Source organism: Aulostomus chinensis, chromosome 2 (genome assembly GCF_037954235.1).
Source record: "Aulostomus chinensis isolate RoL2024-O1b breed Wild chromosome 2, RoL_Achi_v1.0, whole genome shotgun sequence".
NCBI classification, from domain to species: Eukaryota; Metazoa; Chordata; class Actinopteri; order Syngnathiformes; family Aulostomidae; genus Aulostomus; species Aulostomus chinensis.
This window is the reverse complement of record NC_141321.1, coordinates 32,548,779-32,563,994: the sequence shown is the minus strand read 5'-3', so window position 1 is coordinate 32,563,994 and position 15,216 is coordinate 32,548,779.

The window sequence follows — 15,216 nt, the reverse complement described above, 5'->3', positions numbered from 1 at the left end:
TATAATTTGAAAAGTTTTACCCCCCACTTTAACCGTTCTGGTTTAATACAAACAGCTGAATATCCTCCACGACTTTGAGGGGTTCTGCTGCTAGCTGATCTGCTAACTAGCCAAACAAGTGGACATGCTAGCCAGCAGGGAGGTCACAGCTAGCTCGGTGCCAGCAGCTCCAGTGATGGTTAATGAAGATATTGGACATTTTGGATATCTTTTGAATCCCTGGAGGCTACAGTGGACCCATGTCGTGTTTTGCTGGGTTGAGATTCCAGCTGTTAGCATCTGGATGGAAACATCATGAGTAAGTAGATTCCTATTCATCATCCTGAATGACAGAAGTTTGGCACAGCTGTTGCTACCTCTAGCTTGGCTTGTTCAAATGTAGTCCTGTGTATTGCTGCTTGTGTCCTCCATGTCTGGAGGGTTGTTGCAGAAACATGTCACACGTTAGTTGCACACATGTGTTGTGATGCGGTGCTTGATTTTGTGTCTTGGTTCTATAGATTAGAGTCCATGTGGCTGGTTGAGCGTTCAAATCAGTGAATGCTGAACTGTGTTGTGTTTGGGTTCGGTTGTGCACATTAAAGCTGCTTTAGATTTTCATGTAAATCCCCAAACTTCAAGGGATACTTCACCTAAAAAACAAAACAAAACAAAATCCTGCTAACATCTGGCTTTGTCTGCAGTGGGTAAAGGTTCAATTGACCGATTCTTTGATTTAATGACCTCATCCTAGATGCAAATGTTTATCTCCAGCTCCGATTGGCCTTCATATATTGGATGTAAATTCAAGCAGCAGTGGAACAATCAATTTCAAAAACAGACTGGGACAAACGGTACAAAAAGGTGGCCGCTGAAACACTGCCACTGCCCTCCCTGCTGCTTCCCACTATGCCTACGTGATGGTTGTATGAAATCTCCGCAGGAATAGTTGGATAGTCATTGGATGTTGGATATTTCAGAAAATCATCTCTCAATCAAACACTGCCTGGTGAGGCTTACACGTTTCATTTAGTAAAAATCATCATCAGTGTTGCGATGTTCTAAGTGTCAATGTAATCCTCAGAAGCGAACGCAATGCTACGAATGAACTACGCGGCGGATGCGTGACTTCGGCGACACCACAAATGGGCTTTGTGCATCATCTGTCGATGGCGCGATGACATTTGCTGCCGAGTTGAGGCGCATTAGGAATTCACAAGTACTCTGTTTTGTTTTGTTTTGAAGTCATAGAACAAGACGTTATATCTTATTCTATGGTGACCTTCCTTATTTCAGGCATACGTCAATGCTAACTTGCCTCCATCATTAATGACATATTCTGACGCCAGTCCATTGAAATAGTGAATATATTAATTTTTTCCCCACATATTTGTATGTTTATAAAGCAGTGACAGGTTGCGCTCATGCCCTGCGCTTGTGCTGGACCTGAGCCCACACCACGAGTACCCCGTGCCCCACTTACCAGCCCTGCAGTGTTTGGTGCAAGTATCTCCGTTCCTGGAGTCCAAATTCCCCTCAGACCACCTCTACGCTTATATCGTCTGTCTAGTGTTTAGCCCTGCCTCGCTTCCCAAATAGGCCTAACCTTGAGGGACTTGTTTGACCCCCCTCGGGTTGTCACCATCCAACCCCACCCTGCTCCTGTGTGTACATGTGAACACACACACACACACACACACACACACACACACTGATACATATTTTTCCAAACCAAGTGGATTGAATAATTGATGCCTATCCCTCTGATGCATTTGTTAAGCCGCGCAACTCAGACAGGGACTGTCAGGATGTGTGTGTGTGTGTGTGTGTGTATGAGTGTGTGTCACATTCGGAGTGTCTCCCAGAATCTCCCCCCGTCCCAGAAAACATGTCCTGTCCCCTTCAACATTCATCATAAACTCCATATGTTGTTTTTTCCTCCCCTTCTCTGCGTCTTCCTCGTTTCATTCTTCCAGAGACCCAGAACTGACAAACACACAAACCGTTTCTGATGTGAAACAGTGGACCAGACAAGCTTTTAGACCTCTCACACTGACAGTTGAGGGAATAGAGTGTGGAAGGCTGTGGGGGGAGGGGCATGCAAGTTTAAACAGACAATAAGAAATGTGTGTGTGTGTGTGTGTGTGTTAGTTGTTTTTTTTAGAAGGAGGTAGAAAGATGCAGACAGATGAAACAGGCAGAGGACCCAGAGAGCCACTGAATTCACTTTGTGCATTTCCAAGTCAAATGTCTTGACTTTTTGGGGGGGGGGGCTTCTGCGGTGGCAAGTCTGTGTTTGTGGTGTGGCACCATGTCTTCGGTGTCTTGTTTGAGGGAGAGGAATGTCAAAACAAAAAAAAAAGAACATCAACCTTTAAGAAACTGAAGGAAGACCAAGGACATGGCAGCAACTTACTCCGAACTGTTTTATCTCTGAAAGACACACAAATCTACCATTAAAAATGGAACAAAGTTTCCAGTAAAAACATATTAATGTCAAGTTAGCCTGCAAGGACAGTAATTATATTACATCAGTGCTGGTTTCGGTTGCTGTGAAGTGGTGGAGAAAAAGAAATGCAGGGACTTCCACGGCTCCATCCCAGCGAGCAGCCGGCGAAAATGACAACAGAAAGACAACAAGAGGAGAAGGCAATAACAAACATTCATCAAAAACTACAAGCAGGATGAGGCTATTCATTCTAGAGGCAGGAAAGAGAAATATCATCAATATTTGACATTGTTTTATGGAGAAGCCACTTGATTTTGTCCCGGGTCCTGTGTGGGTGACCAGCGGCGATCAATTACCATTGACAAGATTTGTGTACATGGAAGGCCGATGCACTTTGTTTCGCTTGGCCCTGCCTCGGTGAAGATGCCTCCTCGGAGATCACAAACCGAGTCCTCAGTGAGTGCTCCATCTTCCCTCTGACGACTTGGCAGCATTACTCCCAGCCTGCCAGTAGACGCAGAACATTGGACTAATTATGTGGCGTGGCAGCGTGATCAGTAACAGGCCGACTCGGTCCAGTTTCACACTGTGATGCTGAACAGGCTGATACGAAAGACTACAAATTTAAAACCCTTTGTGAATTCTCCGCGATGCTAACATGTAAAACCCCCGTGCGCTCGCGCCCCGCAAATGATGTGCTGCAACTGCCGTCCGGTTCGACTCCATGTTTTTCTGATAGTTTCCCATAGCAGCAAAACATAGGATCCAGATGCTGGAGGGTCACACTTGAAAGAGGCAGCTGACTGTGTTTGGATGTTTATAGACCAGATTTTGGCAGTTTCTCTTCATGTCATTGATATTTCTATGAAATGTGCATAATTGACCTCATGGGAAGTCAAACAGAAAGAATGGGGAGGAAGAGAGGTTTTTCATTTCTTTTCAATTTGAGTTAGCTTTGATTCAACCAAGAGCCTGAGCATGTTCAACATGTCCAGGGTATCTTCAAGTCACCTTTAGACCAACCCAGAGAAACACAACCAGTACAAGTAGTACTACTACAGTGGGTGTCAACTTCTTAAGTTCTCAGGGGTTTTTTTTAATCATTTTTTTCCCCTCTTTTTGCTTGTGAGCTTTACAAGCAAATTCATCATTGAAAGGAGAAAAGAGAGTTGCGCCCGGGTCTAAATACAACATCAAAATGATCAGATATAAACGTTTGCACACAGTCAAATAGATTACATCGCAGCTTAAAATGTTTACAGTGATTTAATGTCTTGACATTTAAGATCACCCTGACAAGGCAGTGGCTTTAGAAAACCAATGCAAACTTTTGGAACAACACATTGCAAAATGTTGGGAGGAAAAAAAATAGAGATTTATGTATTTTTTACGTCTTTACAAATACAGGACCAATGATGAGAATGCACAAGATCTTTTTTTTTTGTTGTTGCTAAATCTTAGTATTCCACTGAGTCTGAACAACGTCTTTAGTGCACCGCCCAGCAACATCCCTTTGAGTTGATGGAGCTGGTCTCCCACATCTGGCTGCAGAAGCCTCCTGCACACCAGCAGCAGCAGCTGGTGGAGGTATCCAAGTTGGGCCAAGAAGGTCTTGTGTCTGGGCCTCTTGCCAGTGTAAGCCATCCTGGACCCATTTGAATGACCTCCCACAACCTGGGCCTGGGACATGTTCGGCCCTGTCTCTGATTTTTTTTTGGTTATAATTAAGGGCGTCATCCCAACAGAGGCGTTAACACTGGGAGGAGTGAGAGGCTCCCTGGCTGGGGGGTGAGGATATGATCTCCTGCTTCTCACAAGAGGTACGCGATAGATGTCAGGAGCTAGCAGGTACAAAAAGCCATCTTTGACTTTGCCTCCTGCCTGTAAACTGAATTAATAAAAAAAAATCCAACCGTGTGTAAGAACAAGGGGGGATTTCATCTCCGAGGTCTGACGTGTTTTGAATCAGGGCTGAGGTACATTTTGCACAACCTGCATTATAGAAGAGGTGGTGAGGGCAATGGAGCTGGAGCTAATATGGCTAACACCAGATGGCTAGCACTATCAGGAGCTCCTGTAAAAGCACTGCTGAGGCTAACGCTTAACATGTGGACAATGTGCTAATAATGAAACAAGTCAGCGTTATCAACCACTCATATGATAGTCAAATATGCTTTTACACCCTCCGAATGTCAAAAGGGGGGAAAAAAAAAAGATTTCTAAATGTGTCTGGTAAGTTTTCGCCATCCTGTATACTAATGTAATACCTTTGACCTGCATTAGCTAATCAAGGCAGTGGTTTTCACCCACGAGCCACTCATGAAAGCTTAAGTGCTTGTTTTCAGTCAGCTTGAAATAAAACATCTATATGCATGAACCACCTTCAGCTGCTGTTCTAACAAACTAATGTCTAGCAGTCCCCCAGCAGGTCCAGGTGACCTTGGCGATGAACTGTGATGCCATTTGTTTCTTGATTAAAAGTATGAATTCATTATCTGGTTATCCACCCTAACTGGACTGTTTTAACCAACCTGTTTTAAGCAGGATTTGCACATTACGTAACATAATTGCAACTAAAAGTAATTTTTTTATTAGCTAACGTGGAATAAAGTGTGGGCGGCACGATGGTGCAGTGGTCAGCACTGACGCCTCACAGCAAGAAGGTTCCGGGTTCGAGCCCCGGCCGGAGCAGGGGATCTGGGAGGGGGATCGCTCCGGTACTCCGGCTTCCTCCCACAGTCCAAAGACATCAAGAGGGACCAGGTTAATCCAGACTCTAAACTGACTGTAGGCGTGGCTGGGAGAGCCAATGGTTGTCTGTCTTTATGTGTTGGCCCTGCCATGGACTGGTGACCTGTCCAGGGGGAACCCCGCCTCTCACCTGAAGGCTGCTGGGATAGGCTCCACCCACCGCGACCCTTAACAGGATAAGCGATAGAAAATGGATGGATGGATGGAATTAAGTGTACAGCAAGACAAGGTACATTTATTTATAGTACCTAACATGTAAAGACAACAAAGCCTTGAGGTTTGTTTTGAGACCTGCTGTATCTCTGGGATTCGCGTTGTGGTGGCTCATTGTTGCCTACATCAGTGCTACAAGAAAGACCATGAAACAGAGATGTGTAATTTGTTCCAGGTGCTGTAACAACTCAGGGAAAAAAACATGTCGGCTGGCCCACTTGATTTTGTCACAATCTAATAAATAAGTGCCATGGTAACGATGGGTTTCTCCTCAGCCCCCCCAAAATGGATTTGCCCATGCAAGGTCAGAGGTGAGGGCACAGACAGACAAGTTGGAGCTAAACAGCTCAGAGCAAACACATTCAAAGTGTGTTGAATCTCGCTGGGAAGTTGGAGATGGCAACCTCTCCCCTGGGCTAGTCAGCGGAAGCTTGCAGGGTCGTACAGGAGTGAACTTCCATTTTCCAGAATTAGTTTGGTCTCATCTTTACTCACACAACTGTCATTATCCCAGTATGCATGAACTGGGAAAAGTCTCTTTTTTTTTTTTTTTTGGCTGAAGTGTGCCTGCATGTTAGGGGAGTAGGAGGCAATACTGTATGTCCCTTTACAACCTGACTCTAGTCACCTTTTTGGTCTCATACCAGAACAGTGAGCAATTTGTTTTTCCTGTTGAACAATAAACTCCGTGAGGATTAGAGAAAGACAGGCAACTCCTGAGGCTCCGAGAGAATAAAGTTTTTGTCCTGATGATAGTGCCCCCTTTGACCTACAGAGCTTGTCCAGAACTTCAGGTCAAGCGAAGTGTACAGGAGTTCGATTCCCGAGTTCTGACAATTTTTGTGTTAATTAATCATCATTGAAAAAATTCAAACCATTCAAAATTGTCCTATTGGATAAAATCACCATTCTCTAGGAGGTTTTCTGGAGAATGTGACACAGGTTTTTTTTTTTTTTTTTCATTGACTTCACCTTTTAAACTCTTTTTTTTTTTTTTCAAAAAAGTTTTACCAGGGGGAGGCAGTTTTACAAACTGATATGAGAAGCAAAGTGAGTGCAAAACTTTTTACTTTATGCCTCACTTAAAGCTCACACATTTATTGACTTTGTGATGTGTGGAGGGAATATTTTCATTGCTTCATAACCCACTCATAATGGCTGCGTGAGCGGCCAGTCACTTTAGACGGTTGAGGCTGTGGTATGTCGTGGCATGGGTAACACCGGCCCCTCTGAGTGCTGCAACGCTAGCAGGTGATTTGTAGCTCCGGGAGACTAATGAAGTGGTCGCTTTGCCACCCTGCTTCTTTTGCAAGATCAATTCGGTGGCGTCAGGGCGCGTACGGCTGCCACGCTTTATGAATGATGGAAACCTCCTCAGGCCATCCATATACCTGAATCCCTGGCATCAGTACGCACCCCCCACCACCACCACCCCCGCTCCAGGAGGCAGGGATTCAGCAATCTTTCTTGTTTGGAGAAAAATACATTACCATCAGCCTTCACGGTCGCCGGCCCATGCCCAGCAAACACACACACACACACACACACATGCAACACACTCCTGCATATCTTCAGTGTCTCTTGTGTGCAGCGCTACACAGATTCCCTTCTTTTGTGTGTGATTTTTGCCTCCCTGACCATCAAAAGCTGTCATCATTAGCGCAGATGATTTGATCGACTTGGTCCAATTCTGCCACGGTGACATTCTCTAATACCGAAAAGGTGTTCAAGAGGCCGGAGAAAAGAGGAGCTTTTAAACTGTTAATGCATAATGCGATAGATGTTTTAGTCAGTGGAGGATAATGAAAATGAGCTAAAGTGGCGAGCGAGGGAGCCAGTCACTCTCTCGCTCGCTGGCCTTTGATCCCATCCCGTCTGGCTTTTAAAGCATCTGCTTCCGTAATGAGGAAGAGTTTACCATAGCCCATGCAGATTCAGGAAATGAATTCAAAAGTTAATGGTGTATTTGTCCCAATGATTAACAGCTGCGCCTCGTTCTTTATGACATTGCTGATCCTCGCCATAAAACAGGTTGCGTGGAAGACAAAAAAATGGTATTCATCATAAGTTCTAACAATTATACTAAAACACCAAGGGAGTAATTTTGCCTGTTTTTGACGCGGGTATATTCAGCATAGGTGCTTTTAATGTGCTGGGAAGTCTTTGGGATGGTGGTGCACCGGCTGATCCCTGTTACAGTGTGTGTCAATAAGAAAAATCTGTCAGGGCTGTTTTCGTATTCCGAGTTCTCAGCGCAGCTCATCTAAAGGCGTCAGTGGCATTTTGAGAGCAAGGCGTCATATATAAAGATGCCATGAGCCGAGGCCTCCTGCCGAGAGGTTGAAAGGGAAAAGTGGAACGGCAATGAATACTTGCCAGAGTTTTCTGGAAGCTATGAAATTTAAAGGCCTCCCCTTTTATTTCTCGCTTAGATTAAAATATAACAAAAAGGGTGAGGGGAGGAGGGGTGGCTGGGAGGGAAACTGAGACAACAGAATATGAGTAAGACTAGCAGAGGTAGGGAAGAGATGGAGGAGAAAAAAGCTGGAGGCCTTTACAGTTAATCTTAACTTTTCAGATTGATTGGTTCAAGCTCCCTGTAAATCAACACCTGCACGGCAGTCGTCTTTTTTATGATAATCTGGGTGTCGGCGGTGAAAGGAAGAGAACAAAATAGGTGGCACTGAGGGAAGGTGGAGTATAGTTGTCCAATTGAACCAGGTTGATAGCCTCCCTCCCTCAGCACCTTCATCCTTCTTCTCTTGGCTGAGAGGAGAAGATGAGCAGGAAGAGTGTTTTAATATTTCCCCTGATGTCACAACAGAATGAGCTGGCCTGCCAGCGCCGCTGCACAGAAATGAGCCGTATGCAGATGATACTGTAGTTTGGAATATTTTATTTTCAGAAGAAAGTAGATGACTTGTTTTATCAGTAAGAGATCTGGCATCTGGAGTCACTCCCACTGTGTGATGGATTTAAGCTGGTTTTGTGCTGCAGGAACACCTTGGAATTGATGTCCTTATTTGTAATCAAATAGAACGGCTTATTTCTAGATTTGTGGAACGTCATATTTAGTTCCAAAACGTGCTGGCAAGTCACCTAATTCATACCACTAGTGTGCACAGCTGTAATTATTCTCACAATTTTTTTTTTTTTTTTTTTTTGCTGTTGATGGAATTAAGGCAGTGCGAATTAATAACAACTTTATGTCCATCAAGTTTTATTCTCCACATTGTTATTGCAACAGTTGTGGTTTCAGCGGCGACAGAAATATCTGAAAGCAGTTGTGTGGCTGTGCAAGACTTAGATTGAATACAAGTGACAAGGGTCCTGAAGGCTGAGGTGCACAAAGCGGGGAGGGTCCAGTGGACCAAGCAGCAGAACACGGAGGAGGAGCATCAGGAGGTGGCGAAGGCCCTGAAGGCCGAGGTGGGCAAGGTAGTGTGGGCAACGTCGGGCCGGACAACCAAGCAGCAAAAGGGAGACAAGTTTCAGGCGGGGGTCCCGAAGGTCCTGTAGGCTGCACAGCAGGTCTAGAATGGAGGGAAGGCCCCGAGGTTTGAGGAGCCAGAGAGCTGCTGGTTGTTCCATTTTATATGGTATTAATTTTTATAATATCACGAAACTTGGGGATCAATATTTGTTGTTTTCAACATTCATTCCCTGAACAGTTGTTATTGTGTGTACGATTGTTTTTATTTATTCATTTTTCGTTTTTGGTATTGTTATTGCAGTGCCTCATTTTCGAGCGGCGCAGCGTCACACGATCTCCAAACCGTCCAATTTCAAGGAGCGGTCCCTTGCTCCGCCCCTTGTCTAGCACACCGCCCATTGTTTGCGAGACTTGTGTGACCAATCCACAAACGGATAGCATCAAAGCTATCGGGTCATCTCATACCCTAGACCCTGAGACTCCAGACTTTATAGGCACTGCACTTCCTTGAGGCACCAGCAATGTTTGAAATAAATCAGATGAACGCTTGTTGAGCTCATCGCTTTTCTCGTGAGATGGAGAGAAAACTGACTGACGTCTGAAGGAGTCAGCCACCTAAACATTGACTTTCCCATCACACACAAACTGTCCTGCAACGTTCACATGTACTACAACTGTCTGAGCCCCACACACACTTTCCTCCAGAGTGAGATTGACCCAGAGATAAAATATCTCGTGTAGCTAGTGCAGCAGCACTGTAGCCTGGTTTCCCCTGAGTGTTCTACATTTATTTTTCCTTTTATATATTATTCAAATTTAAATAATTAATTCAGGATATCAAATCAAGATGTAGGAAATCAATCAAGAGCCTTTTTCAATCTGAGTCTCATTACGCCAAACCCCCGGTCCTGGCTGAGCCTGTAGCAGAGCTGGCCTGGACTGGTAGAAAGACAGACTGAAACACTTACGTGGCGTCCCGTCCACTGGAGAAGATGACTGCCTCGCTTCGCACGGGCATGCTGAACTACTTAGGCTGCATCCGATTGGGTGGTTGGAATTATTTTTGTTTAGCACTGATATAAAAACGAACCACATGGGAAGCTGGGATCTAATGGAGCAGTTTGATAATGACATTGTTAACCATTTGTTCATACTTCAGTAAATGTTTATAGGGGTTTTAAAGTGAAATTTGGGGAACAGTTGCTGTGTTCCGCTGGATGTAAATGAAGAGTGATGGAGACCACTTTCACAGAGAGGAAAAAAAAGCCTTTGATTTCACTCAGACTTTATTGCCACTACAGAAAATTTAATTTCTCAGCCAGAGAAGGGGGGGAAACGCAGTGCATGAAACACATCCTCTTTGGAAACTCTCCAACAACAAAAAAAGGATGTTGCTTTTGTAGATGAAGCAGCTTGCAGCCTGAGCAGATTAAGTAAGAACAGATGTTATTAGAAGAAATGATCCTCGCTCACCAGACGTGTATATTATCGTCCTCTTTATACCCTGTCCCCTTCCCCTGTCTGCAGTCACTTAGGCCAGCGACATTATGGGAAACCTGCTCCAGATCCCGCCTGGCTCTGAGAATCAATAACCGTGGTCAAATAACACTGGAGGACTAGATTCATCTCCTCTTAGGCAGATACTTCAGCTACACCGATGGTAAAGCGATGACTCTCCCATCTCCAGGCAGATGCAATAATGTTGTGGTAAAAATGTCAGTCATAGAGGAGTGAATGTGTGTGTTTGTGTGGTCGGCGGTGATAATTTATGAAAGGAAATGTATCTATATTCTCATAGAGCCACAGTGAAGCCGAGATCTCCATCGCGGTGATAATTCGCGGTTGTTAAAGTGACATGCTGTTGGTAGGCTGGTGGAGGCGAGGAATGTGGGAGCCAGACCTGACAATTAGAGCTCTGTATATCACGCACTCTCTCAAAGGAGAGATGGGAGAGCGAGGGCGCCAGAGGTCAGGACACACACATGTACGTACACACTTTCAGGGACACGCTGACAGAGACGAGGCGTGCACCGCTGCGGACACGGCGCAGCCACTTTGGAGGCCAGAACACACTGCATGCGCACACAAGTGGAGAACATATGGATCGCATTTGGAAAAACACAGGAAACAACAGAACAACAAAACACTTCAGTGCATAACAGAAGTTGATTTAATTTCCTCCCACTGCTCATATTTAAGTCATGAAAAAATACTACCAATGACTAGAAGTTAGAATAAAACACCACATACATGCGAGCAGTTGGATCAAGCTCAAGTGAGGCGTGTTTTTCCGTCAGGCGCGCCTCTCATTGAGCATTCAGCAATTAGTGAAACGTACAGCACGTCCTCATAACACCTGGCAACATGATGCGCTACGGCAGCGGCGCGCTGCTGTTGTTTTTAAGCGACCACGAAGGTTCTGTTTGTCCTGCCCACCCCGCAGCAGGCAGAGCCGTTTCCATGGAGATTCAGTCAGGATGACCACGCTATTGCACAATAAGCAGACAACAGATTATCCAGTAATAAAATTATTATTGTCGTTTTTTTTAGGGACATCACAACTAGCCATGACATTGCAGTACGTTCTCAAGTAGCCACTACATATACTTTCGATTTAATGTCCTTCTCCGTGAAAGCGAGCTGTAAATTGTCGTTAGCTTAACTAGCAAAACGCAGCAACCCGGCTTAGGTTGTAGAAGATTAAGCTTTAATTTAAAAGTGTTTGTGGTGGCACTGAAAAACTGTTATCTCGGTGATGAAGTAAACTGACTCTACAACCATGATACTGAGTAAATGTAGTCAAACTGGTAGTGGTCGCCGCTACTGCGCTGCACGCACAAACTACACAGGGTAGACAAACGAAGGTGCCTGGCTGCAGAGCTGCTGCTGGGCTTATGCCATCCACCTCCCACTCACCCTCCTCCAAATTTATTGTCAGAAGCCAAGTACATTGTCCCCATGGTTTGGGAAAAAATGATGCTGTATTTTTTTAATTAAGTCTTGCCTTTCATTCAGGCCAAGAAGAGATTTGTTGCCTCCATTTTTATGTTTGTGGTGGATCATGGCGATGTTATGCATCTTTGCACGCTCACAGGCGCTGGCTGCGATCTACCGTGGAGCGTTTAGATCTATCATACATTTGAGAGCCCCAATTTTTGTTTCTTTCTTTGGGTTGGATCACTGGCTGATACATTTCATCGCTGGTGAGTTGTTGGTACCACTGCCAGGGAGAGTCGGTGTCCAGTGCCATTAGCTGGTTTTGTCTGGCTGAGTTTTAGCAGCGTTCCATCAAACTTCCTGGCAGTGTTTCATCGGCGGAGGAAGGAAGTCTACATTCATGGGCAGATTTGAATCAAAGACAGATTTGACACTTTTGGACATTTTCATTGATCTCCAGGGAAATGTTTCAAGGACCTTTTTTAAAACCAAACAAACAGAAACACATTTTGCTACAGACATTTTTCTTAATATTTTCTTTTAATTTTTTTTGGGGGGGGGGGGGGATTTCACTGGGAGTTTAGGAATTATATCCAGATATATTGTAGGCTGTTGCAGTCCATCTCACCCACAGATCTACAGTCTTCAAACAGGGATGTGAAGTTATTTGTCAGGGATGCACCGGTTGTTAAACGCATTCTTTGTTTTGGCTAAAGACGAATAGGTTTTCATATTCGATCGTGTTGTGTTTATTGATTTTTATTTTGCCCTTTTGTGACATGGAAGCCCAAATAAAAAAAAAAAAAAGTCTTTTAAAAACAAGTCAACTATCTGAAAGTACTCCGAGGACAAATTCAGCTCTGCACATTTATGAAACGACCTTTGACATCACGTTTCAGGAACACATGAGCGATGGCCTCTGCCTGCGTATCAGTACCGGCCGATAGGAGCGAAGAGGGCAAATATCAGCCGGTACGGCGTCGCGGCTGATGGATCGCTGTCTCCCTGGTGTTTGTACTTGCTCCCTCCTCGTGATGCTGCTCCCTCTGCTTGGAATCATTTGCAAAATGACTTGAAATTAGAATGTGGGTCTCTTTTTGAGAAGTCGTGTTTCGTGGCTCGAAGGCAGGTAAATCTGGCTGTCGACGTTTTGTTCGATCCCCAAGGTTGAAAACATTTGACAAATATTTTCTCATGCTTTTGTGATTCTGTAGTCAAGGGTTTAATTTGAATGTAAATTGTATTAATGCCGGCAACCGTATTGTGCTGCTGCCCGTCTTGGCCAGGACGCCGTCCAGACTTTTTCTGCTTACATAAAGCTTGAAAGAACAAGAACAACCATCTCTTTTCTCTGATAGCACCTTAGAATAATGTGATCTAATTGGACAACAGAGATGCCGGCCAGCACACGACATAATAAACAATTCTAGATTTCTGTGGAGGTAAAAAATCTATCTCCATCCCGTGGCTCTCACAAGATCACGCTTAATACACTCGCTTTATTCTCCCATTGAGCCTTTCGGGTGCCTCCTCAGACGAGCGAGAGAAAGCGTAAAAACAAGAGTCGATATGTGTCTGCGATATGAGGCTGAATAATTGTTGTAATTAATGACCTGTGGGTATTAACTAGAGCCATCTGATGGACCTCTGAGGCTAATTGTGCATCTGATTCTATCTGGTATTGGGAGCATCATTCACGCCCTCAAAACAGCATATTAAATGATTCTCGAGTATCTGTTGGTGCACAAACACTTTATATACGAGTGCCCTTGTGAATACAAACTGGGCCGGTGTGTTGTTTTCCGCTAACGTCTGCCCCCCGCATCCTCCGCACACGAACCTGTCCAAAGTGTCTGAACTTATTCCATGTACGATCCTGCAGCTGGAGCCATTAGCTTCGTGTGACCTTTACCATTCTTTTTGTGCCGTCTTTTTCAGACTCAGCCCCATCTGTGCCACTGTTAGACTCGAAAAAAAAATAAAAGCTAGGAACTCACCCGGGTCTATAAAACGGTCAGAAACATTAGAGTGCAGCAGGTATGTGCGCAGGCAGCTGAATGTCGATACACATGCACACATTCACGGTCATGTATTTGCAATGGATTTTCTTTTTCTTTTATTTGCTGTAATTGGAAAATAATTCAGGCAACGTCAGGAGGAATCAATAAAGAATTAATGAAAGGAGAGGGGGAGTCATTAAAGGCAATAAAGAGGGAGAGGTTATGATGAAGATGGCATCATGGAGAGACACAGAGGAGACAGGCAACGCTGCTGCTGAGTGGGTGTGAGACCAAGACTGTGTTTGGGGGGGGGGGGGGGGGGGGATGCTCCTTATTTTTACAGAATTAGTCATAATTTTCTCAGCAATTGAACCTCAAATTTAAAGACGTACAGATTATCATTCATCTTATTTCTGAAGACTGCAACTCTAATCATTCCGAAGAGAGAATATACCTTGCAATGTTCTATCTTTAAAATAACCTGTTCCAATTCAAACCACCATCCTTTTCTGTGACGGCCGCTGTCACCGTCCGTCATCCAAAAGGCTAATTATATGACACCGCTAGGCTAAAATACCTACAGTCCCTTAATAGGATCCCAGCCATCCAGATTCAACCTTAAGCTTCTGTTCTGGCCTCTACCACTCATCTGAGTGCCATAAAGCTGCCAGAGGAAACAATACAGCCTCTCTCCTCACTGCTGAGGTTAATGGCAAATGGGGCTATGGCTGCCGGTGATATTGTTGGATAAATGATTATTGATTAGGTAAAGGTTGAGCTAATCATTAGGCTTCATCCATTTTACGGACTCTCTCCATGACCTTTCTGGCTGGCCCTCTTGGATCACCCAGGATTTCTCCATACGATGATTTGATCACCTCGCAGATGGGCACGGGGGAGGAGAGAGGGGGAGAGTGTGTGTGTGTGTGTGTGTGTGTGTGTGTGTGTGTGTGTGTGTGGGGAGGAAGAATAGCAGAAGATTAGTCAGCGCGAGTCTGCTGAATGTGTGTTGTTTTTATTTTTCCTGCAGTAAAAATTGAGATCGAGTGAGTGGCACACTGGTGGTGAATTTTCCACCAGATATTTTCTTTGTTCGTGTTTTATTAAGAATTCATGTTTGTGTGCAGAACACAGGCACGTCCACGCGTTGGAGATTATTTTGTTTTTTTTCTTTCAATTGACTGAATTACACTTTTTACAGGCTCTTTATCGCCGTGCCGTATTTTATCATCCATGTTGTACAAACACTCCACGTGGTTAGATTTTTTTTAACTACCTGCAGCGTTTAAACATGATTTGCTCTTTTACAGAGGAAAGTACATTTGCAACATTTTATTCAGGGGTCACATAATTTATCCTCCAAGTATCCGCACATTTTCACTGGAATTCAGTTTGTGGATTAAATTCCAAACGCCAGCTTGGGTGGAGTGAGGAAGGTTTGATGATTTTTCGGG